Here is a 14,364-nt window from a genome sequence, read left to right as displayed (position 1 = left end):
CCATGAAAGGATATTTACAATCCCAGGATCATTAGTCCAGGCCCAGTAGCATAACCACTAAACTACTGTATTCTCAATCGGGAAAAAAACAGCTGGTTGACCACATAGACTTTAGAGTTTATTTCTGTGAAACTCTGGAACTTGTTGGACTTAGTTGATGGCATCGAGAGTGTGACTTCTGTATTATGGAGGCAAGGTACAGAAGCATTTGGGAATGCAGGTTTTTGTGGGGTAGTTAGGGTGGGAAGTGTGAAGTACAGGTGGAGGTATTTTCTTCGGTATCATTACATTTATTTAATGAAAACACTACATAAATTATAAATTGCTGCCTTGTTTCTCTGGCTGCAGGCCTGTGTTCCATTTCTTCTTCTTCCTGGCACCCTCCTTTCTTTTCTTTATCATCATTGATTTAAACATCTGGGATGGCAGTTCAATACCAAATTAAATGAGTCACACATTTTCTCACTCAAGACATCCATTTGTGTAACATCATACATCTAATGCAGTAATACATTCAACAATTTAAGAGACTACAGCATTCATATGTCACTGTAATCTAAAATGTTCAGCTTTTAAATGGTAGTGAGTCATTGGTGTAGATAAAAGGATGAAAACAGTGTAGAAAACTTCAAGTTTTATGACCTTTTGCTTTGTTCGCATCAATTCTTTTTGGAATTAAGCTTGCTTTTCTGAGAAATGTCATATATAAATGCTGGCCTTGCCAGTGATGCCCACATCTGGAAAATACTTTTTTTTTTAATTGTACTTACTTCAAAAGCAAAGGATCCCTCGTTTTCTCTGTTGACTCAGTAGTTGATCTTACAAAGTATCTTTTCCTTTATGTTGTTACCTACATTTAAAAAAACAGAATGTGACCAAGCAATAGCATACTCAATTTCACATATTTAAAATAGAAGTAAATAAGTATAAAATTCTAAAATAAAGGTAGGGCACACTACTTCTCATAGGCATCTTTGTCAGTAAGATTGAGTCCATCTTTTCAGTTTCTTCTTCTCCTTGCCCACAAAACCAAGGCTCCCCATGCCCTTGCCTTAAATCCCAACTTCTTCGAATTTCTCGCCCATCTCCCTCCAATCTTTTCCCAGCTTGTCTTGTCCAGAGTTCCACCTCCTATTTTCTTGACCCCATTTCCACTAAATTGATAAGCACCCAACTTCTCTTTCTGGCCCCATGCTAGTTGGCATTCTAAATAGTTCCCTCTCATCAGGTACTGTCCCCCTCCCTTTCAAAACACTCACCCCATTTCCAACCTCCATTTCATATCCAAAGTTCCTGAATGTATTGTTGCTTATTGTATCCATGCCTATCTTTCCCGAAACTCTGTAATTTGATCTCTCCAAACAGGTTTTGCACCTGCCACAGCACTGAAATAGTCTGAATCAAAGTCACAATAACATCCTCTGTGACCACGATGCATTATCCCTCCTTGTCCTTCTTGAACTCTACAGCCTTTGACATATCCAACCTCACCATCCCCTTTTATTGTCAAGCTCAGCGAAAAAGTCTTCACTTGGTTGAGCTCTAGTCAACGCCTTTCTAAACCACCCCACTTTCTTCCCTTCCTTTAAGACCCTTCTTAAAACCCATCTCTTTGACCAAGCTTTCAATCACCCTTCCGATCTCTTTTTTTTTTAAGGTCAGTGGCAAGTATTCTACAGATACAGGAAGAAATCTTGAACCAAAAGGCTAAGGGGTGAAATCAGTAATAATTAATTTACACAAAGCTTTAACAAGCTTTTAATCTACTACTTAAAATAGCTGCTTCTGTGGTATAATCTACGAGTGAATGTTTAACTACAGTGCTCAAAATCAAAAGAAATAATTTGCAATTATGCACAGTACAGGGATGAGGTAATTAACCCATGGTTTTAGCTTAATTACGTATAGCACAATCAATAAAACCCACAGAATACGAGACTATATTCCTAATCATTATGTACAGGCTGTTGGTTATTATATTGAAACTGTACTGTTCTCTGGTCTGGGCTAATCACGAAGAGAAGAGCCAAGACGACTAATCGCCAGTGTCAAAGCACTGAGTTATAAGTGAAAACTAGAAAGCCCATACACTTCAGTCAGGTGTCAGCTAAGCATCAACTTGACATAAATATTTGAGTCAAAATCCCTACTTTAAGACTTAAGCTCATAATTTAGACGATACTTAATACATTGAAGAAGTGCTGCATTGTTAGGAGTGTCATTCCTTGGATGAAATCTTAAGCCGAGGCCCCAATTGGCTTCTTGTGGTTTAAATGGGCATAAGAGATCCCATGGTATTAAGAGCACTAGGAAGCTATCCCCAGCCCAGCCTTCCTCAAACAATACCACATAAAAGAGAGATCATTTGCAGGACCTTTGTGTTCAGAAAGATGGAGAGCCACGTGTGAAAAAAAAGATAATACAAACAGAATGATGAATTGTCCAAACAGAGCTACAGTAGTGCATATTGAGGAAAGGTCGGAAGTCTACTGAAGAGACCCAGTGTTGATAGCACATGTAGGGGTAAATGACAGGGAAAATAACAAGACGCCTTAAATTCATATATGTGAGGAGTGCCTCAAAACACAATGAACTACTTTGGCTCGACACCTTTAAATGTGAAAAGCACAAAATTAACACCAGGAGTACACTATAGACCACCAGGTTGGTGTAACACGGATGACAGTTTGTTTTAGAGTTATAGAGTCATAGAGCACAGAAACATCTATAAAGAGTTCAGAAGGGTACGTGAAATCAGCTAAGTTATATTAACGGACAATGTGATCAACCAAATATAACTTGGCAAAGCTGAAATGATTCAGAGTCCGAGTTGGTGCATGCAATGCATGGCTGCTACATGAACCAAAGTTTCAAGGAAGCTACACAACAGGTAGTTCGCATAATGGCAAGTGGGCCAAATATACAGGAAATAGAAGTCATAGTGAATTGGGCAATAGCAACCAGAGAAGATGATCAAGTTTGTCGTGATCTGGCACTCAAATACCTAGCTAGGTATGTAATTTTCAAAAGGCTAACTTCAAAGAAATGAGGGACAGCTTGAGCAAATTGACTGTGGGCGGTGGGGGGTGGGGGGAGCGGTGGTTCAGCGCTTCAATTGAGGATAAGGCTTAATGGGGAGCTTAATGCTTAGCACACAGGATAAATATAAACTTAGGATAAGCAATAGTAGATGAAATTCATATAACCTTAAATGGTCTATTCTGCTCAATTCAAAGTTGCTTAATTCAAACTTAACTTGAATTTAAATTATGCACAAAAATCCCCATATGCTGTTTTATTAAAATTGTTTCATTTATACTACAGTAACAAAAAGTGACTTAGAATTAACAACAGTAGGCAATAAGAAATTAATCAGAAACAAATTTATGGCAAATTGTCTCTACAAATCGTGCACAGACAAAATAGGAGGAGTTTACTCAGAAATGCAGAAGCACATTAAGCAGCCAGTTAATTGGGTAAAGAGATTTAGAAAAAAGTACCAGCTTACACAGAACATAATAGTAAGAAATTCTTTCAGTCTTTCAATGGTATGACAGCAGTCAGAGAAGAATCAAGACCATTAAAGATACAAACAGGGCCGAGGGTGAGCAAAATATAGTTAACATTCTGAATAATTCATTTTTCCTGGTGTTCACCAGAGAAGGCATGAGCAACATGTCTTCCCAAAACAGCAATAACCCAAGCAGCATTAAGGATTTCGAGCCAAGTAAGATGGAAGTTCCAGACAAGCTAAAAGGGCTAAAAAAAAAAACCTGAGGAATGGTATTTATCCCAGAGTACTGAGAGAGACTTGAGATGAGATTTGTGAGACATTGTCAGTTACTATGAAGGAACTGTTCAACACTGGTGAAGTACCAGTAGACTGGAAACAGGTCAACACAGTTTCCCTTTTCAATGAAACAATTACAGGGAACTTCAATTCCCACTGATCTTACTTCAATACCGTATAAACTAACATAGGAGTAAACTTGATGATCTTAATAACAATCTAGATAAAACTAATAAATACAGATTCAGCACAGAAATTCTGTCATTATTTCTGACAAGGTCCCAAGTGGACTTCAGCCATCATTATGAAATGCTGTACATTATTTTAGAAAATGCACTTTATAAAGTGCTGTATGAAAAAAATACTAGTTTAAACTCTAAGCTGTGGAGATTTAGGAGAAAACTTGGAAATGTATAAGAAATTGATAGAGAACAGTAGGTAGAAGTTAGAAAAGTACCATCTACATGACACACTGTAGCAACTCCCCAAGGCTCTTACGACAGAGCCTTCCAAAATCGAGCCCTCGAGCTACGCATGGAAACAACATCACCTGCAAGTTTCTCTCCATCCTGATTGGAAATATATCGTTATTCCTCTGTTGTGTCAAAATCATCAAACTCCCTCCCTAACAGCAGTATATGTGTATACATACAACACATGGACTGCAGCATTTAAAAAAACATAAGAGCAAAAGAAATAGGAGCAGGAGGGACGATATGGCCTCTCGAGCCTGCTCTGCTATTCAATACGATCACAACTGATCTTCTGCCTCAACTCCAGGTTCTCACCCACTCCCAATATTCCTTGATTCCACGGGAGACCAAAAATACTCTCTCTCTCGCCTCCTTGATTATGCTCAATGACGGAACAGCCACAACCCTCTGGGATACAGAACTCCAAACTCACCTTCTGAATGAAGAAATATCTCATCATTTCAGTTCTAAATGATTGACCCTTTTCTTCTGAAACTGTGACCAGTGTTCTAGATTTCCCAACCAAGGGAAAAAACCTCTGAGTGTCTACCCTGTTAAGCTCTTTCAGAATCTATGTTGCAATGAAATCACCTCTCATTAGAGTCATAGTCATTATGGCACAGGAGGCAGCCATACGACCCATCAAGTCGATGCCAGCTCTCTGTAGAGCAATCCAATCAGACCCATTCCCCGGTTCTATCCCCATAGCCCTGCAAGTTTATTTTTCTCAAGGGCCCATCCAACTTCCTTTTGAAATCATTCACCATCTCGGCTTTTACCACCCTCGTAGGCAGCGAATTTCAAGTCATTACCACTTGCTGCAAAAAAAGTGCTTCCTCATACTCCCCTGCATCTCCTGCCCAAAACCTTAAGTCTGTGTCCCCTTGTCCTTGTACCATCAGCTAAGGAACAGCTCTTCTTTATCTACCTTATCCAAATCTGTCATAATCTTGTACACCTATCAATCTCCCCTCAATCTCCTTTTGCTCCAAAGAGAACAACCCCAGATTCTCCAACTAATCCTTGTAGCTAAAATCCCTCATCCCTGGAACCATTCTGGTAAATATGCTCTTCACCCTCTCAAGAATCCTCACATCCTTCCTAAAGTGTGATGAGCAGAACCGGATGCAATACTCTAGCTGTGGCCTAATCAGAGCTTTATAAAGGTTCAGCATAACTTCCCTGCTTTTGTATTCAATACTTCTATTTATGAAGCCCAATATCCCTTATGCTTTGCTAATTACTCTCTATGTCCTGCCATCTTCAAAGATCTATGCACATGAACCCCAGATCCCTCTGTCCATGTATATTCTTTAAAACAATGCCATTTAGTCTATACTGCCTCTCCCTATCCCTTCTGACAAAATGCCTCACCTCACACTTCTCTCCATTAAATTCCATCTGCCATTTATCTGCCAGCCTATGTCCAGTTGCAGTTGATTGGCATCATCCTCACCGTCTTCCACACCTCCAAGTTTGATATCATTGGCAAATTTTGAAAATTTTACTCTGTATTCAAATATCCACATCATTTATATTTATCAAAAAAAGTAGTGGTCCTAACACTGAACCTGAGGGAACACCTTCCTCCAGTCTGAAAAACAATCATTTACTGTGACCCGCTGTTTTTTGTCCTTAAGCCAATTTTTTATCCAAGCTGACACTGACCCTCCTATTCCATGAGCCTCAGTTTTGTTCACCAGCCTTTTATGTGGTGCTCTGTCAAAGGCTTTCTTAAAATCCATATAGATAACATTCATTGCTTTCCCTTCAACAACCTTCTCTCTTACTTCATCAAAACAATAATTAGATTAGTCAAGCATGATCTGCCTTTTACAAATCTGTTCTGGCTCTCCCTAATTAACCTAAATCTCTCCATCTGCCTGTTGATTTTTCCCTGATTATTGTTTGAAAACCTTACCCATCATAGATGATAAACTGACCGGACTGTAGTTACTAGGAATGAATAAGGGTTTATCACTCCCCAATTTTCTGGCAGCTCCCCCATATCAAGGGAAAACTGGAAGATTATGGCAAGCCCTTCCGCTATCTCCACTCGCCATCCGGACCAGGTGACTTATCCACTGTAAGCATAGCCAGCCTTTCCAGTACATCTTGCCCATTAATTTTCACCTCACCCATTACCTCTACCAATAATTTGTCAGCATCCTCATCCTTAGTAAATACCGATACAAAGTACTCATTAAGTATTCTAGCCTGCCCTGTGTCTCTAAGCATATATCACAGAGTTGTCCAACATACAGCCCGCAGTCCAGGATCTGGCCCGCCAAAAGTTTGCATCCGGCCCGCAGATGTATTTCACAGATGAGAAATTTCCCATTGTATTCTTCTTTCAGACCGGCTTTTTAAAATAAATCGCTGTCAGTTTCACAGCTGACAGGTGCTGACATCGGGAACAGCGGTTTTCCCAACTTCGGACAGATTCGGGGTTTTCCAGCAGCTTCCAACTTTTTCTTTTAAAACCCCAGCCAGAGAGAGAGAGAGAGAGAGAGAGAGCGCGCGTAGGGCAGAGAGACAGAGAGAGGGTGGCAGAGACACAGAGAGAGAGAGAGAGGAGGGGGGGGTAAAGAGAGAGACACATGTATCCGGAATACTCCGTACCGCTACATCAAGTGTGCGCGCAGACATTGACTACTTGTGCAAGCAAAAAATGCCAGGTATCACACTAAAGACTAAAGTAGTGTCCAGCACAGTGATGAGAAAGTAAGTCAACACATTAATCTTCTCATTTAAAGCTTCTTCACAAAAATGCTAATTTGTTGTTGTTTTGATTAACAGTAGGGTAACTTTTTAATGCCTTTATCTTTCTGAAATTGTCTTACCTGCCCCCTATGTAAGACAAAAATTGTAATGTGCCCCCCCCACCCGCAAAAAGGTTGGACAACCGCGGTATATCACCTTCTTTGTCCCTATTAGGCACCACCTCAACTCTTACTACCCATTTACTATTAACATGCCAGTGGAAGGTTTTTGGGTTCCCTTTATTCTATTCTATTACTGCTATTCTATTCTCATATTCTCCCTTTGCCAGTCATATTTTCCTCTTCACTTCCGCTCTTAATTGATTGTATTTGGTCTGGTTCTTGCTTGAAGAATTCACCTGACATGCATCATACACCCTCTTTTTTTTGTTTCATCATATTCTCTATCTCTTTCGTCATCCAAGGAGCCCTGGCTTTGGTTCCCTTACCTTTCACCTTTGTTGGAATGTACCTAGCTCGTACCTGAAACATCTCCTCAAAGTTCACCCACTGCTCCATTACAATTTTTCCTGTCAATCTCTGGTACCATTTTACCCTACCTCAATCTCCTCTCATCCCACTGAAGTTAGCCCTCTTCCAATTTTGAAGGGGTTCAACTTTAGATTGTTCCTTCTCTTCTCCATTACTAATCTAAACCATATAATAAAATCATCACACTTACCAATTTTTCCCCCACAGACACTTGATCCACTAAGCACGATCATTCCCCAGCACCAAATCCAGCATTCTTCTAAACTCCAGAGAACCAATTTACACAGCCTCTCATCATAGGACAGCCCTCTCATCCCAGGAACCAATCTAGTGAACCTTTGCCGTACCACCTCGAAGGCAAGTATATCCTTCCTGAGATACAGAGTTCAAAACTACTCACAGTACTCCAGGTGCTTTCTCACCAAAGCCCTGTATAATTGTAGCAAGAATTCTTTATTCTTGCATTCCAGTCTCCTTACAATCAAAGCCAACATGCTATTTGCATTCCTAATTGCTTGCTGTACCTGCATGCCTCTCTGAACATCAACATTTAGAAGTTTCGCGCATTTAAAAAAAAATTCTTGCTTTTCTATTCTTACTACCAAAGTGAATAACCTCACACTTGCCCACATATCCTCCATCTGCCACCTTGTTGCCCACTCACTTAACCTTGTCTATATCACCGCAGCCTCCTTGCGCTCCTCCTCACAGCGTACATTCCCACTTAGCTTTGTATTGTCAGCAAATTTGGATGCATTGCTCTCAGTCCGTTCATCTAAGTCATTATTATAGATCGTAAATAGCTGAGACCCCAGCACTGATCCTTGTGGCACTCCACTAGTTACAGCCTGCCAACTTGAAAATGTCCCATTTATCCTACTCGCTACTTGAAAGAGGAGGCAAGTCAGACATGAGAATGATTTAAAATTGATAAAGAAGATGTATTAGATAGGCTGTCTGTACTTAAAGTGGATAAAGCACCAGAACTGGATGAGATGCATCCAAGGATATGGAGGGAAGTGAGCGTGGAGATCGCAGAGGCACTGGCCATAATTTTTCAGTCTTCCTTAGACTTGGGGGTGGTGCCAGAGGACTGGAGAACAGCCAACATTACATCCTTGTTCAAAAAAAGGGTGCAGAGATAAGCCCAACAACTACAGGCCAGTCAGTTTAACTTCGTTGGTGGAGAAACTTCTAGAAAAAATAATTCAGGACAAAATTAATAGTCACATGGACAAATGCAGGTTAATTAAGGAAAGCCAGTATGAATTTCTTAAGGGAAAATCATGTTTAACTAACTTCCTGGAGTTTTTTGAGGAGGTAACAGAGAGGGTTGATGTGGTGTGACATGGATTTTCAAAAGGCTTTTGATACAATGCCATACAACAGATTTGTAAGCAAGGTTATAGCTCATGGAATAAAAGGGACGGTAGCAACATAGATACGAAATTGGCTGAGTGACAGGAAACAAAGAGCAATAGTTAATGGATGTATTTCGGGCTGGAGGAAGGTATGTAGTAGACTTCCCGAGGGATCAGTGTTGGGACCCTTGCTTTTCCTGATATATATTGTTACGACCAAGGCAGGAGGAGTGCACTGTTAATTCAGTCCCACTTCTCCACAGGGCACAACATATATTTAAATTTTCTCACGTACCAAAACAGATACTCTATTTGTCCTCAGAGTAAAGCACACCAATGAGGTTTCTTTAATAAGCTAAATTATTTATTATAAACCAAGTCTTAACCAATAATGAAGTAAAACATATGCACAAATGGAAATATTAAAGCCTCTTATTTGATCCTAGCCCTCACACATACACTCACATACACAACTGGTTAACCAAGGGGAAAAAAAGGGATTTTTGTTCACAGCTATTACAAAGAACAAAGAACAAAGAAAATTACAGCACATGAACAGGCCCTTCGGCCCTCCAAGCCTGCGCCGATCCAGATCCTCTATCTAAACATGTCGCCTATTTTCTAAGGGTCTGTATCTCTTTTCTTCCTGCCCATTCATGTATCTGTCTAGATACATCTTAAAAGACGCCATCGTGCCCGCGTCTACCACCTCCGCTGGCAACTCGTTCCAGGCACCCACCACCCTCTGTGTAAAGAACTTTCCACGCATATCCCCCCTAAATTTTTCCCCTTTCACTTTGAACTCGTGTCCTCTAGTAATTGAATCCCCCACTCTGGGAAAAAGCCTCTTGCTATCCACCCTGTCTATACCTCTCATGATTTTGTACACCTCAATCAGGTCCCCCCTCAACCTCCGTCTTTCTAATGATCCTAATCTACTCAACCTCTCTTCATAGCTAGCGCCCTCCATACCAGGCAACATCCTGGTGAACCTCCTCTGCACCCTCTCCAAAGCATCCACATCCTTTTGGTAATGTGGCGACCAGAACTGCACGCAGTATTCCAAATGTGGCCGAACCAAAGTCCTATACAACTGTAACATGACCTGCCAACTCTTGCACTCAATACCCCGTCCGATGAAGGAAAGCATGCCGTATGCCTTCAGGGAACAGTGGCCCTGAACACCCAAATCTCTCTGGACATCAATTTTCCCCAGGACTTTTCCATTTACTGTATAGTTCACTCTTGAATTGGATCTTCCAAAATGCATCACCTCGCATTTGCCCTGATTGAACTCCATCTGCCATTTCTCTGCCCAACTCTCCAATCTATCTATATTCTGCTGTATTCTCTGACAGTCCCCTTCACTATCTGCTACTCCACCAATCTTAGTGTCGTCTGCACTAGTAGAAGGAATAAAAATAACTTAGACTGCAAAGAAGATATGGCAGTCCTTTGTTTTGGCAAGGTGTCCCAAAGGCGAATAGACTGGCACTAGGAATCTTCCCAGAACAGTTCATTCCAGGCAATGTTGATGAACAGAATAGGTCTTATATCAGATGTGCAGCAGCAAAGGTTTCAGTTCTCACACATTCGATGCAAAATTCTTTCAAACATGCAAAATTTCTACAAGCATTCAGGATTTCTTCAAATACAGGAGGCAACAGTACAACTTGGTGCAGGAGTTACTTTTCAAGAGCAAGATAAGCTGGATTTTCTGTTCTCCTGGTAGGTCAATAAGCAAACTCTAAATGCTTGTTTTTAGTAAAACCAGCTGGCTTCTTTTAACAGTTCAAAAGGAAACCAACTTTTTCCAGAAACAAGTCCGATGACAGCCATAAATCTTGACTTGTCAAAAAGCAAATAGCTCTTCAGGTAAAACACTGTGCTGTGTTTACTTGAAATCATGTGCCTTCCAGTAAAAACATATTTAATGGTCAACCTTCTGTTGACCTTCCTTTTAAAACAACACCCAAAGTTTAGCTTCGTCAAGGTTCCAGCAACCATGAAATCCTGTTCAGTTTTTTTTAAATATAGATTCTCGAGTTTTAACAAAAAATGGAAACCTTTGAAACAATATTAATAACCTAGACCTTGGCATACAGGGCACAATTTAAAAGTTTGCAGATGATACGAAGCTTGAAAACATTGTGAACTGAGGAGGATAGTGTAGAACTTCAAAAGGACATAGACAAGTTGGTGGAATGGGCAGACAGGCGACAGATGAAGTTCAATGCAGAGAATTGTGAAGTTATTCATATTGGTAGGAAGAACATGGAGAGGCAATATAAAATAAAGGGTACAATTCTAAAGTGGGTGCAGGAGCAGAGGGACTTGGGTGTATATGTGCACGAGTCATTGAAGGTGGCAAGACAAGTTGAGAGAGCGGTTAATAAAGCATACAGTATCTTGGGCTTTATTAATAGGGGCACAGAGTAAAGGAGCAAGGAAGTTATGTTGAACTTGTATAAGACACTAGTTCAGCCGCAGCTGGAGTATTGTGTCCAGTTCTGGGTGCCGCACTTTAGGAAAGACATGAGGGCATTGGAGAGAGTTCAGAAAAGATTCACAAGAAAAGTTTCTCATCCTTGGAACCACAGTTATGAAGACAAATTGGAGAAGTTAGGACTGTTTTCCTTGGAGAAGAGAAGGCTGAGAGGTGATTTAATCGAGGTATTCAAAATCATGAGGGGTCTGGACAGAGTTGATGGAGAAACTGTTCCCATTCGTGAAAGGATCGAGAACAGGAGGACACAGATTTAAAGTATTTGGTAAGATAAGCAAAAGTGACATGAGGAAAAACTTTTTCACGCAGTGAGTGGTTAAGGTGTGGAATGCACTGCCTGAGCGTGTGGTGGAGGAAGGTTGAATTGAAGCATTCAAAAGGGAATCAGACTGTTATGTGAAAAGGAAGACTGTGCAGGGTTACAGGGAGAAGGTGGGGGAATGGAATTGAGTGAACGGCTCTTTTTGAGAGCCAGTGGGGACATGATGGGCAGAATGGCCTCCTTCTGTACTGTAACAATTCTGTGATTCTGTGACTCCCTGTCCATTAGCCAATCTTTCATCCATGCCAATATATTATCCCCAATTCCACGAGCTCTTACCTTGCATATTACCTTTGTGTGACACCTTATTGAATGTCTTTTGGAAATCCAAGTAAACTACATTTACTGGCTCCCCTTCATCTAAACAAGTAGTTACATCCTCAAAAAGTTCCAATAAATTTGTCAAACATGGTTTCCCTTTTGTAAAACTATGCTGACTTTGTCTGATCATACGATGACTTTCCAAGTTTATTGTTAAGACTCCCTTCATAATAGATTCCAGCATTTTCCCGATGATTGATGTCAGGCTAATTGGCCTACAGTTCCCTGTTTTCTCTCTTCCTCCTTTCTTGAATAGCAGTGTTACATTTGCTAACTTCCAATCCATTGGCACTGTTCTCGAATATAGGGAATTTTGAAAAATCATAACCACCGCATCCATTATCTCTACAGTAACCTCTTTCAGAGCCATAGGATGTTGGCCATCAGGTCCTGAGGATTTGTCAGCTTTTAGTCCCTTAAGTTTCTCCAATACTTTTTCTCTGTTGATATTAATTACTTTTAAGTTCCTCACTCTTATTTGTCCTTAGTTACCCCTCTATTTCTGGTATGTACCTTGTGTCTTTAACCATGAAGAGACACAAAGGCCCGGATTCTGCAGTGAGTGGTGAAGTGGTAGCATTCCCGCTGGCTGCACAGAGAAATACGAACTTACCTGGTTTATTGCCTATAGTGGGAACTTCCACTTCTTGCTGCAGCATGGTCCGCTGACGAAACGATCTGGCTCTCAATAGCAGCGAACGTCTCAGCGTTTGTCACTATTGGGACCACAAAATCTAGGCCTTTATATTTGTTCAATGTCTCTGCCATTTCCTCATTCCCCATGCCAATTTCCTCTGTCTCTAAGGCACCAATGTTTACTTTAGCTACTCTCCTACTTTCTACATACTTGTAAAAGCTCTTACCGTCTATTTTTATATTCCTGGCTAGCTTACTGCCATATTCTATTTTTTCCCTTTTTATCAACTTTTTGGTCATCCTTTGCTGGTTTTTAAAACTCTCCCAATTCTCAGGCTTACTGCTATTCCTCACATTATTATATGCCTCTTCTCTTAATACAACACTATCCTTAACACCCCTAGTAAGCCACACATGGATCTTTCTCGCTGAGTATCTGTTTTTTAATACAAGTATTTTGGGTGAACACTTTGAAACATTTCTTTAAATGCCTTTCACTGTTTATTTACTGCCATAGCTTTCAGTCTATTTACCAAATCAATCTTTGTCAGCTCTCCCCTTATAGCTATGCACTTGGCTTTGGTAAAGTTTAAGATTCTTGTTTTGGCTCACCACCACCTTCTCAAGGTCAATTAAGGGTGGATAATAAATGCTGGCCTTGCGAATGATGCCCACATCCCATGAATAAATTAAAAAAAAATCAGAATTGAGGAGGGAAGGGGAGTGCTTAGTACACTGCCCCAGAAATCAGCGTTAGGATCACTACCGTTTGATTTCATGGATGATTTGGGTTCAGAAACGCAGTACTAAGTAGTTATGTTTTCAAATGACGCCACATTAGGAGAGGCAGCTCAAGAAATCAGGGCAACAGAACATACTCTATGAATAAACTGAGGCTTTTCGACCTCAGAAGGAGGCAACTAAGAAGTAACCTTAGGAAAATATACGATAATTAACAATATGGAAGAGGTAGATCCCGAAAACTAAAAATTTTAAGAGTAGAACAAGGAAACACAGGTTCAAACTAGGTAACAGTAAATTTAGGACTGATTTCAGGTTTTCTTTTTCACAAAGAGCGATCATGGAATGGGCTCTCAGAAAGAGAAAGCAAGGCAAAATCTCAGGAATTATTAGAGAAATACCTCCTCAAAATTTAAGTTGGATACTACGGGGGTGGGAGGGGGAGAAGAGGAGAAAACTGTTGCTCTTGCAATGAATGAACCTGAATGAATTGAATGCTTTCCCCTCCCACTTTTACCTCGTGATCTTCTGACTAAAATAAAATGACTGGGTCATATTGGTACAAAAGTTATTATTTAATTAGATGACTTTTTTAAGTAAAGTTTTGACATATTAACTAAAGGGATTGCCTGGAATTGACTGAATTGTTACATAATTGCTTCATTCACTACAGAACCATGAGCAATATTACAACCAAACTCTCAATAGAGAACTAAATCAAGCTTCAAATAAGCATAAGGCAAAGCAGTTTGTTACATCAGTGAAGGCACAGCATAAGTGGGAATAATATCTCATCAGATCACTGGAGTTTACAAAAATAAAATATATTTGCAAGCCACAAGTTAATCCAAATTTTGTGTGATTACAATTTGAGAGAAAGTACATCATGGGCAATCCAACAAACTAAAAATCAGAAATAAAAACAGAAAATGTTGCAAATACTCAGAAGGTCAGCCGTAT

General features: G+C 40.2%; 1 protein-coding gene across 1 annotated transcript in view; it reads right to left on the bottom strand.

Moving 5' to 3' along the window:
- Positions 1-14,364, bottom strand: part of map2 (microtubule-associated protein 2) — a 409,127-nt gene that overhangs the window by 376,003 nt on the left and 18,760 nt on the right. Inside the window, exon 2 of the mRNA XM_068035858.1 lies at positions 771-850. The gene's annotated coding sequence lies outside the window, so the exon portion shown is untranslated. The remainder of the gene's footprint in view (positions 1-770; positions 851-14,364) is intronic.

The sequence above is a fragment of the Heterodontus francisci genome, chromosome 7, assembly GCF_036365525.1.
Source record: "Heterodontus francisci isolate sHetFra1 chromosome 7, sHetFra1.hap1, whole genome shotgun sequence".
NCBI lineage: Eukaryota > Metazoa > Chordata > Chondrichthyes > Heterodontiformes > Heterodontidae > Heterodontus > Heterodontus francisci.
This window is presented reverse-complemented; position numbering and strand designations above follow the sequence as displayed.